Source organism: Rhinolophus sinicus, linkage group LG04, assembly GCF_036562045.2.
Source record: "Rhinolophus sinicus isolate RSC01 linkage group LG04, ASM3656204v1, whole genome shotgun sequence".
In the NCBI taxonomy this organism is placed as follows: Eukaryota; Metazoa; Chordata; class Mammalia; order Chiroptera; family Rhinolophidae; genus Rhinolophus; species Rhinolophus sinicus.
Window position 1 is genome coordinate 34,954,710 of NC_133754.1, and position 14,614 is coordinate 34,969,323.

Genomic DNA, 14,614 nt, shown 5'->3' on the forward strand with positions numbered 1-14,614 from the left:
ATATTTTATCTCAAAGTAAATAACAATAATGTGATGCACAACTAGACATATTCCATATATTGCCTTTTCTTTTATAAATGTTTAACGTCCATTAAAGACTCTTGTCAGCAAATAAAACAACATTTGGACAAGCAATACATCAATCCACATGAGTATTGATGGAACTATCAGTCAGTGTTCAAATTATTTCTACTTTATCTCTTTTTGTAAAGTTTCTTGCCATTTTGAAGAAAGCCTTAGATAATGATCCTCTCTGTTTCAAATTACTCTTGTGAGTTTATATTTTATCTATTCCCTTTCCTCAGAGGCATAAAAGTTTTCAGACATGAAGATTTTTCACCTGACCGATATTGTGAATACAAGGTTTAGATGAAGCTGAATAGCTCCAAGAACAGAAATATCTATAACAATGCCAGTTCCCACTGGAGTGAACTAGATTAAACTGTAATTTTTCAGTATAGATTCCCTCCTAGAGTTTGGTGTAGTCAGTCAGAATCTACATCTAAATCTGAATCAATCAGGTGTATAGAGAGCAACCGGACAACTGAATAATTATAATTCAAAAGTCTGGTCTGCCATGCCAGTAGCATCTATTTCAGCCAGGATGGAAACAAGGAAACTTAGAGTAAACTTGTTCAAAATATTTCCTTTGTAGACTCGAATGACCAACGTATTCATACACTAGGAACTTGCAAGTAAATTTAAAGAAAATGTTTGTCAAATGTACTGGGGATAAATATTTTCTTTTTGGAAAGTAGATAAATAAATACATACATAAATAAATAAATCATGTTTTCATTAGTTTTCTACTTTGACAGTCCCCAATTTAGATGGAGAACTGACATTTTAAAAATATTATATATCAATTGAACTAAACAACTTATATGTTATATATTTGAATTAATCTAATTCTCTAAAATAAATCAATGAGTAATGATAGTGTACAAAAAGATTTTAGAGGGCACTGGCTTTCAGAGAGGTTAATTTTATCCTATCTGTAGCACTTATTAGTATTGTGACTTTGAAAAAAGTAAAGAAAGCTACCAGTGCTTCAGTTTCCCCATTTGTAAATTAAAAGTTTAATTCAGATCATGTATTCATTTTTTTTTTTAATTTTATGGTCCTCTGCGGGTCTTAAAGTCCTTTATCATTCCTTAAATCATGTAATCTTCATGCTATCACTGTCATATAGAATTCATCACTATTTTCATTCACAAGTGATAAAATTGAAACATATAGGCATTAAATAAATTTTCCTAGCCCTATCAACAATATAATTCCTACTTTGCAGCCTTGGCATTTGGAATATAAAACACTTCCTTGAGCAGAGGCTATAAAGTATTATTTACAATAATTAAAAGGCATTTATATTAATATTAAACTTCTATGTATTTTCTGTCTCTAGAAAAAAATGTCTGTATGCCTGGGTGTTACTTAAATGGATCTACAGCTTTTAGCCTATGGTTTTAAATTGTGGCTTGTTATACATTCACAACTTATTTATTTCTCATTTATTTTCGTATGCATGGCAACTTCTGAATAGACCATCTATAAATTATTCATGGGATATCACATTCAAAATTTGTGGTTCAGGTCAGATTCCAAGATGTTTGTGCTTAAAATTCAGACATTGTCAGTGCTAAAGGGGATTGCAAAGACAGAATTAACATTTGGATTATGTATGTGTATAAAGTCCATTTTTTTAAATCATCACCTTCTTTGTAAATTTCACATAATTATACAAGATTTGTCAAATAAAAAGGGATATTTTGCTCCCTCAGAGTTTACAACTGATTTATCTCTTGGACGTACAGACTTATATTTTGATAAAGTCATAAATCAACAAATTTAAAGATAATTTTGATAAGCAGAACATTTAGGTTTAATTAATTGGTTGTAACCTAGAAATATGAACTGTGAGCAGAAATTTGAATTTCTGCCCTGAAAAGGACTGTAGAAATGATTCACTAATTATACTATTCAGAGTCCGACAATTGTTCCCAGAGCTGATTGTAGGAAACTGGAAAATATGATTTTTATCTCCTGTAGGTCTTCTTTCAGGGATAAGATACTCCAATATTAGAAGCTCTTTGTAGATTCAGATTGTTTTCTGCTGTGTTTCTTTTCTCCTCTGTAGTCATATTGTGAGAGTTAACATTCTTGTTTAATACTTGTAGGGAGACAAATGAGTTGCTCTTTTCAGCTAACCCTTTGGGAAAGTATGTGATTAAACTTTATCAGTAGAGAAAAATTCTGTAACTTCAGGCATTTCTCTTCATTATTCTTCTACCCCTATCCCTGAAATGGGGAGCTGGGGTGGGCTGGATACCCAGGGTGCCATTGAAGACTGTAACAGGAATACAACTTCTCCCAATATTCTCTGAGGGAAAACTATCTAATGCTTCATTGAAGAATTTCAGCTTCTCCCAGGAGCTAGAGATCGCATGAGAGGAAAAAACGATGGAGGCAGAGGTTGTAGTACAGTGTTGTGGCAGCTGAGTGTTCTCCCAATCGGAGACTGAATGTGAGGTGGCATTATGAACAAAATCCTAGGCTGCTGGTGGTTTGGCTTCTGCACTTATGGAACAAGAACTCTTGTAGTAATGAGGAGGATTACAAAACTTGATGCTAATTAGCTTTCTGGAGTTAATGAGCTCATTGGTGGAGTAAAATTATAGTGAATGAATGTAGGAGTTCGATATCAGAGAAAGTTAAAATCACTATTAAGTGAGAAAATTGTTGAATTATTAGAAACAAGGCTGAGCAATCGCTACCTTTTGCTTAAGGTAAAAAGTCAAGTGAACATGATATATATATATACACACACATATATACATATATACACATACACATGTACACATATATATACACACATGTATACACATATATGTGTGTATATATGTATATATGTATACACACACATATATATACATATATATATATCATGTAAGTATTTTATAATTTTATAAAGTGGAAGGATTTATAAAAAATCATTGTATGTTCACTGACTTTTTACCTTAAGCATATATATGTGAGAATTGTCTAAAAGTTTTGCATGTATTGGCTAATTTAATACTATCTAGACTCTGTGAGGCAGGCAGGTACTATATACCCTCCTCACTTTACAAATTAGGAAACTAAGCCACAGAGAGCCACAGATTGAGTATAGGCAGGCTGGGTTTCTAAACTGCTACAACTTGCTATTTTCATCCTGCTCAGGCTTTGACCATACTATCTACTTATATTTCTCCATGTTTTGAAATATTTATGATTTAAAACTGAATACGACATGTAAGATATTGGATATTGCCCCCATCTAATTTGAGAATCAGTAAGCAATGTTGCACAGATTTGAAATTTATTCATTGTAAATTTAATATTGTATCATTTCATATTTCCCACAACTTGTGTTACTTGGAGAACTTAAAATAACTAGATAGAGTTAACTGTAGTATGCTTTAATGAGCAATAACTGAAATAGCCTATTTATAAATGTCTTCTACTTGAGTAATCACTAAGTCATATTTGCCATATTGAGAGGCCAAGAGCACATTGGTTAAAATTTACAGCTTAAAATAAATCAGCCTGGATCAAAGACTTGTTCAGCCATTCAGTTAGTTTTGTAGGCACTGACTTGTATTTATTTATTTAAACCTAAGTTTCCTTCTCACATAAATTTTGATGACAATAACATACTTAGCTCATTAGAGATTTCTAAAAATTAAGCATAATATCAAAAATGCTTCACACATAAGTGCTACATATATTTTACTTATGTCAAAAATAGCTATTTAATTGTTAGACAAAAAGGAAACATGACAACAATAACTACATTTTATAAATAAGGATAAAATAACCATGGATTTGATGCACTGTCTTGAATGAGCTAAAGTAGAAGATAAAACAAATCTTATACATGTGATTAGATATGGGAAATAAAACATACTACTCCACTAATTTGATTTAGAGACAATATAAAACTATGATATCTTTTTAGCATCAGTACAACTGACGCTGAGAAAAACTAAGCAATTAATAGGAAAAACACAGTGAGCAATAAACACAGAGAGTAGATAGGGAAAATCTTTCTCCTCGTTATTCTCATCAGCCAAAGCTGACTTTGCAATCACTAGGGAGGGAGACACAAGTAAGGGAAAATTTTTCTTGTAAATAAAATCTAACTCAGTAACAACAGAAAATACTATGAAAGAAAATAGAAGAATGTGTAAGGAATGCATTCTTTCTCTTTATTTGTCATGGTGAAACATAAAAGCATATGTATGTATAAAGTGGCCAGTGTTTACTTCCCTAAGTCATCCCTTCGGCTTATGTCACAAAAAGAAGAAAAAAATACATGTTGACTTTGCACAACTAAAATGAGGTACTTTGTTATATCATTTTAGGATGTTCTAGGAATCTTATTCTAAACCTAAATGTCATTATCATTAGATATATCATCCCACAATTGAAATACCATTCATTCTTTTGGGGTGAGAAATTCAATGTAAACATCTAAACAGTAACTAGTGATGAAGATATGTCACAGCAAACTTCTTGCTAGTTAATAATTATGGTTGTACAATTAATCTATTGTTTGTTTCATACCCTCAATCCTCAGTGGAAACACTTGGGTTTAGAATTTTCTAGCTTTTAGAAAAATGAGTTCATAGTCATTAAATATTTGCAACGTACATAGATTTTCTGGCATCATCCCTATAGCAACACATTATCATTTCTGCAGCTAAAGATGATAAAGCTCAGTGAGATGTATAAAGGATGTAAATAGCCTGACATCAATTCTCTTCAGGTTTGCCACTAACTTGCATAGATAATATGAAGGTTTTCATACCTACAGCTGTTGAGCTCCTATCTTGTTGTTGAGGGCCGCCAAGGACAGCAATTCTTGTTTGATATTTCTATGATTACTGGCCCAGCTAGCTCCCAGGAACTGAACTTGTTGAGCAGGTTGCTGGTTCCCATCAAGGATGAATGCCCAGCCTTTGTGTGCCATAATGTCTAGGACTTCATATAGGGCCTGGTCAGCTTGTTTCTTGGTCAGGCCAGAAATATGGAGTCATCAGTAGAGTGGATGGCAAGTACTTCTGGGAGTAATTTCACTGGTTGCATATCTAGCTACACCCACTGATGACATATTGCAGGGGAATTAAAGTTTCCCTTCAGAAATACAGTGAAATCATGCCATAGACCATTCCATATGAACTCATATTGGTCTTCATCTTCATCATGCAAAGGGGTTGATAAGAAGGCATTAGCCACATCAGTTACAGTGTACCAATATCCCATGTGGGTTGCCATTGCCTTGGTGATGGCAATAATTTTAGAACAAAAGGGACTAAGGGTGGCACCTTGGCATTCAATCTAGCATAGCCCACTGTCAACGTCCAGGTTCCTGGGCCTTTTTTTATAGGCAAGTCTGGCTGTTAAACTGCAACTGGGCTGTGTGTAACTCTAGTGCTTGCAGCAAGCCATGTATCAAGAGTCACATCCTTTTCTGAGTCTGCTATGCAGTATTTCTTTCATTGAATAATTTGTCAGGATTGAGTAACTGAGATGATAGGAGGGAATGGACACGCCACTCTTATGGCTCAAATATCAGGAGCATATTCCCTGAGGCAGTGGTGATGTTCCATGTTGCAAGCAACCAAAATATGAATACCTATAATGCACCCAGTGGTGAGAATCATGATCACAGGCACCCAAAATGACTCAAAGGGCCCATCCACAAGCACACGCAAACCTGTCTACCGTGAGTCACCGGGTTCCTCCCCCAAAATTTCAATGATACCAGTTAACACCTACTGTTGCAAGGACCTGGGGTTATTATTCCTTTGGCACCAGTATCCAAGAGTCTCATAACATTTTGAATTTTCTCCTGTTTTGCTTTCACCTTGACAGGGTCGTAGAGCCACTGGTCCTCAATGCGGACATGGATACCTTGGTCCCACTCTTAATTGATTTTTTTTTTTTTTCTAATGGGTAAGGTTGGAGTACATGCAAGGGAGATCCTCCTCCTTATCTGACTCACTAGTATCACAGTTGAAATCATCTTCTTCATGTCTTGATCAGGGCTTCGGGAAGCCATAGCAATGAGTCAGGGCAATCGTTTTCCTGATTCCTTTCTCCTCACTAACACCTGGAATTATCCGACATTCCAAATTCTGCCAGTCTGATGGATATAAAACTATACTTCATTGTTGGTTGACTTTGACATCTTCTTACTCTGGTTAGGCGTTTACTTTTGCTTAGCATATTGCCTATTTATAATTTTCATCAATTTTCTTATTTGTTTCCATTTTTAAATTTGCTTATGTGCAAGAGTTTCTTGTCAGTTTTAGACATCCCAAATATGTCCTTCTGTGTTGTCAACCATTCGTTAATTTTACCTAAGGTATCCTTTATTGAAAGTAAATCTATAAATTTCTTATAATCAAATGTGTCAACTTCTCTTACCAATTGTATTTTGATGTATTCTTTAAGATGTTCTTCCACACATGGCCACAAAGATATTTGTGCACATCACCCACCTGCAGGTTTGTTTTGCCTTTCACATTTGTTTTTTTAATGAATATAGATTTCCTATTTCAAAGTAACATGAGATGGAAGTTTAACTGAATTTTTTACAATTAATCGTATCTTTCCCGTCTTGTCTGCTGATGTATTCTTGCTTTATTCATTTACACTGCCAACTTTTCCTTTGTAAGTTTTCTGTCTTTAAATGGGTCTGTTTCTGGGCCCTACGTTTTATCACATTTGATTTTTATTTTTTCATATCCCTGCACTAGTACCACACTTTTAAGTATTTTCCTGTACAGTATGGTTTTATATGCACTTGGCTAAATTTATTTTTCTCAAATTGATTTGACTCATCGATAATGTGCATTCTTCTATATACATTTTTAAATCTATTTTTTAAATTTCTCAAATATTTCATTGATTTTTATTGAAATATGTATTCTTAGTGTGTTTGGATGTAAAGACATCAAATAACTTATCTTCTGTATCATTGCTCATTTTTGACAGCTTGCTTTGTTGTTTTCTGAGAGCAGTATATTAAAATCTGCAGTAATAACCATTGATTTATTTATTTCTCTCCATAGTTTTATCAGATGATAATTCATTCTGGTGCACATATATTAATTATTGCTTTATCTTCTTGATGTGTTTTCTCTACCCAATAGACAACTTTCTATTTGTCCCTTATTGCATATCATTTAAAATATATTTTCCTGGATATTGAATTTGATACCATTGCTATAGTTTGCCATTTATTTAGGTTATAATAAAATTCTTATCCAAGTCATGCCATTTATAAAAAAAAATCTTGAGCTAATTGAAATTTAGAAAGATATATTGTTTTAGTGACACATTGATTTACTTTATATGATTCTGGAATGCCCATTTCTGTCCTACATACATCTCCATTTCTTGCATACCCTGGAAAAACAACTTACCTATAGTATTTACTCTTTTGAGACCAGTTCAGGTCAATCAATTATTTTGTTCAACTTCCCCTGCTTCTTGATATCATCATTGAATTTCAATAGGTTATACCTTTGAAGTTAAAATGATGGCTGCAAACCTGAAATTATGTAAAATGTCAAGTAATAATTGTAATTTTTCTTGATGTAACCCAGTGAAAATTAGCAAATAATGCCTATAAACTTTTTTGTGCCATTTGAATAAAAGTCAAGAAATACATTGTCATTTTCAGATGTGTTGAAGTTAATATGGGAATCTATAACCTTTCTAATCCAAGGTAAAATTAACTTTCAATATATAGGTATGTAAATTATTTAGTTATTTGTGAAAACATCCAGAATTTTTTCTATACTAAAATTGCATTCAGTATGTTGATATAAAATAGCAGTGTAGGAAAATAATTAATTGGATCAGTCAGACTAAATTATTCAAGTTTTTATTCTCTGACTTACTCTATGTTTTAGACCAATTTTAATTTATAACTATGTATTACTAGATAATGATCATCAAATATATGATTAGTCAGTTAAATTCCCAACATCATCCAATGCAAATAATTCCAGGGAATAATTTATACTGTTCACATAATATGAAAACTCATATATTTATAATTCTTCCAGACATTTAAATTTAAAAAATAAAATTTTATTTAATTATATGGGCAAATTATATGTCAAGTACCTAGAATTCAAGACATGAAAGAAGCAATAAAACTTCAATCTGTAGTTCTTAGCCAATAAATTATGTACCTTTTGTCCAACCAAAGGAATAAGCCTAATTCCCTCCCATTTTTGGATTTAACACAAATAATTTTGATGAAGCCTTAATTGTATTTTACCCTGGCCTATTATTTTTGTATAAGGGAAGAAAATCACCTGAAAGTGTTGCCTATTTATCAGTTGTACTACAACATATAGGTTTTATCCTACTTTGTATTTTAGTCCTCTTCTTCATCTAAGCATGTACATAAAGAGCCAGGACCTTTAGAAGTGTGCTCATTGAGAAAATAGCAACCCATGGAACAATTGTTGGCCATGCTCATTAAAGTTCCAGTTATTACGGCTTGAGCTGGAACTCCACGTGTCTGTTCCATCATTCCAGTATTCCTTCTCTTTGGCTGAATAGAAAGTCCATTTTATATTTATATGTTGAATACAATTTTATATCTGAGTATCTTTCTAAATATAACATATCTAGGTGAATTATGTAATTATTCATTTTAATGTGAAAGAAATCCCATACCCTATAATAATTTCTGTTATAATCATGTCCCCATGATTATTCAGGCATAATACTTTGAAATCTGTCTCTGTTAGGCAGTCAGTAGTTCTAGACGTAGCAGCATGATTTGGGAGTGAATAATCAATTTGTTTTATTTGAAAACCATTCACTTCTGGTCTGTTTTGTGTAGTATAAGGGATATTATGACAAGAGCCTTAACCTGAGCTTTGGCATCATCTCTTCTTTCATGTCCACAATATTTATTAACTTTCCTGTCTCCAGGCTATGCAAACTGTTAGGCACTTGATGAAGAAGTGTCAACTCAGACATTTGAAAAACAAGGGTCATGCCATCTTGTAATTGTACAGTTTAGGTACATTCCATAGGTTTTGCCTCCAATTCTGACTACTGGAATGAGGGTCACAAATATTTTGGAGAACAGAATTGAAGATGAAGAAAACTTGGATTATTTTTACATTTGTTCCCACGATATAAACAATATTTTAAAATAAGAGCTGTGTTGTGATGTTACTGTATTATCTAAGAACAATGAAAACTCTTAAATAATGTCTTTTTTTTTTCAAAAAAATAATTAGAATAAACATAAGGTCTCTCCAACATATTCAGTAAGAGACACAAGTGGACATGGAGTTGGTCTTTTCATAGGTAAAGCGGCTAATTGCAGCAGTATTACTAAATGGCAGTATCTGATATTGTAACAGACAAAGGATATGGGGATATAGCGTGAACTGACATAGCTTATTCACATTTGAGAACTTCATGGTAAATTGAAAAAATTAGGGTAAATTAGAAAATTCAGGTTGAATTAAAAGAGACCTGATCTATTGCATTTAGAAATTGGTAAGAAATTCACTCTTAAATTTTATTAGTTCCTTAATTTGGTATTCCCTTTTTTGGCTCATTGTATGGCATTATCAATTTGCATGTTTAGCCCAACTTAAAAATAATAATAATTGTTATGTTTTGTATGTCCATGGATGGTAGCTGCAGTGTGAATTTTCTGGTGCTGCATTAATTTCTTTCATACTTTTATCAACATATTTGTGAGCCTGTGGTATATTGTGGATTTGATTGGTTGGTATTTTAGTCAATATAGGAAAAAAAAAAAAAGACATGAACAGACAAAATTCCTGTCCAATACTAAATACTGACACACAGAGTAAATAATAGGCTCTTCAAAGTCATCATAATTATCCAAATGTCTAGCAAGTTTTTCTTCAGTAAACTTACCTCCATTAAAAACTGTTCAGAGAGTCACACAGAGAATTTTAGGAGAACATTTTAAAACCCCTTTGAAAATATCTAATTGAAAAGTATGTAATTTAAGATTGCTAGATTATCCTAACATTGAAGTTGACAACAGGATAGGTGATTCCATTCCTCTGTATTAAAGAATTAATTTTTTTGCAATCAGAAGAAATGAGGATCCCCTACTGAAAGGAGGTAAAACATAGCACAAAATATGGATATTTGGAAGAATCAAATTGCAAGGGTTGATACTGCATCCGTTCATCAACTTTAAAATGTGAAAATTCTCCTGTCAGAGGAAAGTAAATGGGACATTTATTATGTCTAAACAGAAACACTGGGGGTACTTTGTCTTAACTCTCTTTTTTTAGCCTCAGTAAGCAGTGTGACTTATATGTTAATACTGGCTTATAAAAATATAAACGTGTGGCTCTCAGTCTGCCTGACAGAGTTTTTATGTTGAGAGATAATCTTTAATAGATCCCCCTTTTTTTGTTGTTGCAAACAACTTTGTTAAGATATAATTGACATAGAAAAAAACTAAGCATATTTAAGTATTCAAATAAATAAACTTGACATTTTTCAAATATTTTTATTTTTCAATTCCAGTTGATATATAATATTGTATTAGTTTCAGGTGTACAACACACTGATTAGACATTTATATAACTTATGCAGAAATCACTCTGATAAATCTAGTACCCATCTGATACCATACATAGTTATTACAATACCACAGACTATATTTCCCATGTTATACTCTACATCCCCATGACTATTTTGCAACTATCAATGTTCTTCTTAATACCTTCTCCCACTTGACCCACCCACCCCCATCCGGCAACCATCAAAATGCTCTGTGAATCTATGAGCTTGTTTCTGTTGTTGTTGTTTGTTTATCATGTTATCTAGATTCCACAAATAAATGAAATCATGAGACTATTGTCTTTTCTCTGTCTGACTTACCTCACTCATCACAATACCCTCCAGGTCCATCCACTTGTTGCAGGTGGCAAGATTACATTCTTTTTTTAAGGCTGAGTAATGTTCCAGTGTGTGTGTGTGTTTGTGTGTGTGTGTGTGTGTGTGTGTGTGTGTGTGTGTATACATACCACTTCTTCTTTACCATCCATCCATCCATGGATGGGCACCCAGGTTTCCTCCATATCTTGGCTATTGCAAATTATGCTGCAATGAACATATGGATGCATATGAGGAGTAACAATTAACTAATTCGTGAACTCATCCTAGAAAAAGTGCTACATACCTCATTGCTGAATGTCACTATGGTCACCTTCAAAGTACTCCCCTTGGGAAGCTATGCACTGATTACAGCCCCTAGTCCACCCTTCAAAGCAATTTTGGAACTCCTTTTCTGGAATGGCCATTAAAGTTGTCATTGTATTACCCTCATTGTCCTAGATGTCATCAAAATGTCTTCCTTTCAATATTTCCTTTATCTTTGGGTAAAAAATGAAGTCATTGGGGGGGGGGCAGATCAGGTGAGTAGGGAGGGTGTTCCATTACAGTGATTTGTTTACTGGCTAAAAACTCCCTCACAGACAGTGCCTTGTGAGCTGGGGCTTTGTTGTGATGCAAGAGCCATGAATTGTTGGTGAAAAGTTCAGGTCATGTAACTTTTTCATGCAGACTTTTCAGCACTTCCAAATAGTAAACTTGATTAATTGTCTGTCCAGTTGGTACAAATTCATAATGAATAATCCCTCTGATATCAGAAAAGTTAGCAACATTGTTGCAACAAATTTGCGGACTTTGTTGTCAGAACTGGTATGTCCCTTCAGAAGTAGTGTTTTAGGTTTCTTCAGATAAATGCCCAGAAGTGGGATTACTGGGTCCTTCTTTGTCTCTTGTTATATAATTTTTGTTTTAAAGCCTATTTTGTCTGGTAGAAGTATTACACAAGTATTACATTTTTGTTTGTTTGCTTGTTTTTGTATGTTTGTTTCCATTTTCATGAGATACATATTTCCATCCCTTTACTTGTAGTCTGTTTCTGTCTTTCAGTCTGAAATGAGTCTCTTGTAGGCAGCATATGTAAGAGTCTTGTTTTCTTATCCATTCAACCACACTGTGTCTTTTGATTGGAGCATATAATCCACTTACATTTAAAGTACCTGCTGATAGATATGTAGTTATTTCCATTTTATTATTCATATTTTTTATGTATTTTTCCTTATTATTCTTCTTAAAGAAGTCCCTTTAAAACTTCTTGTAATATTGGTTTGGTGGTGATGAACTCCTTTAGCTTTTTCTTGTCTAGGCAGCTATTTGTCCTTCAATTCTAAATGATAGCTCTGTTGGGTAGAGTAATCTTGGTTGTAGGTCCTTGCCTTTCATCACTTTTAAGATTTCTTGCCTAGCCCTCTGGCTTGCAGGTTCTGTTCGAGAAATCATTTGATAGTTTTATGAGAGCTCCTTTGCAGGTAACTAACTGCTTTTCTTTTTTTTTTTTTTTGTCTTTAACCTTTAACATTTTAATTATGATATGTCTTGGTGTGGGTCTCTTGGGGTTAATTTTGTTTGGAACTCTCTGTGCTCCCTGGGCCTGTATATTTATTTCCTTTACCAGGTTGGGGAAGTTTTCCATCATTATTTCTTCAATTATATTTTCAATCCCTTGCTCTCCCTCTTCTCATTCTGGTACACATATGATGCGAATGTTGGTACACATGATGTTGTACCTGGGCCCTTAAACTATCCTCATATTTTTGGATTCTTTTTTTCTTTTGCTGTTCTGATTTGGTGTATTCTGCTACCTTATCATCTAAATCACTGATTTGATCCTCTGCTTGATGCAATCTGTTGATTGCCTCTCAGGTATTCTTCATTTCAGTTATTGTATTTTTTTCTTTTATTTCTCATTGGTTCTTTTTTTATGTTTTCTATCTCCATTTGTTGTTTCCTGCTTTTGTTGAAGTTCTCACTGAGATCATTGAGTATTATTATAACCAGTGCTTTGAACTCTTTATCTGATAGATTTCTTGTGTCCATTTTGTTTAGTTCACTTCCTGGAGCTTTTTTCTATTCTTTAATTTGGGGCATGTTTCTATGAGTTCGGTCTTTTAAGATTTCATGTGAGAAATCATATAGTTTCTTCTTGATTTTGTCTGTGGTTATAGGTTTGCTAATTAACTCTTCAATATTAATATATTTTGTCCACCAATAGTTATTGTATTTCTATGTCACGGTCAGAAGTTTTACTTTCCTAATACTCAGATATTTGAATTTTCTAGCATGTGTCATAATCTAATTAGTCAGGATCTTTAATTTCTCATAATGTCTTCATGATTATTGTTGTAACATGTCAGTACTTCATTTCTTTTTATTGCTGAATGGTATTCTATTATATGGGTATATAACACTTGGTTTATTCATCATTTGAAGATGAAGAAATAACTGAAATTTTAAAGAAAACATAGATTCTGAACCAACCACTATTAGGTAAAGAAGAAATTAATATAGAAATATTTTTATGACAACTATTAATTTTAAAGAAACAAAAAGCCTATGACTACTAGATCATAAAATAAATTATAGAAACAATAATAGTAATAAATTCCCCTAAGAATTATATGTACCATTAAAAGTTTCAGTGCATAAATTGGTAGCTCCATCTTTCTGTAGCAATCTTTTGACAATTTGTATGTATAATTTATTAATTAAGAAATGAGGTATTCCAAAAGTAGAAGCTAAATTCAAAATTGTTGAAATAATATACAAGGAAAATATAAAAATGAAGTATATTTTCCTGAAAAATGCTACACGGAATGCAGAGAAGTTCAAATTCAATTCATTTCAAACATATATTTGAATAGGTACTGTGTAAATAAATAAAGCATTGAGATAGATGTAGTGTTAAAGATCTAAAATTTGTCCAGTTTATTTTTCCATTTCATAAGCATACTGTAGCTGTCGTCTTTTAGCACAGTGTATATTGATTTTCATATAATATTACATTGGCTTAATTTCTTACCTACTAAAATGTTGCTAGAAGTTACCATCTGTAACAATATTGTCATGAATCTTATTTTATTTTCAATTTGTATAGCATAGTATTGTTTTCTATTTGTCTACCTTAAAAATTTTAAATATTAGTTTTATTTTATTATATTTAATTTTTTTCACTAAAACAATATTTGATTGGAGCTTTCAATATCATATCGGCTTCGCCAATTTGATACAAAATGCCATATTTATATCTATTTTGTTCTGTATAAAAATGTTGGTATAGTGAGAATCCTAATATTTAGGTTAGGAGTGATCAGTTACACAAATTATATTTCATATTAGAAATAAGAAGGTGGGGTAAAAAGATGTCGAGTCAATGAAAACTGTGAATTAAATTTAAGATGGCAATGTGCAAATAAATAGTTGACAAAGATACTATTTAAATAGGTCTGTTTTGACATAAATGGAGTAATTTTGGTCAAAATCAGAAGCAGAAATTCTAATCATCCTTAGGCTCAGTGAAGCATTAATGCCAATTTAATGTTAATCTTTAACACAACGGCAGTACACATAGGTAATATGTATATGTTTATCTCTATATTAATGCAAGTTATACATACATATATTTATTTATCAATATTAATGTAATTAATAT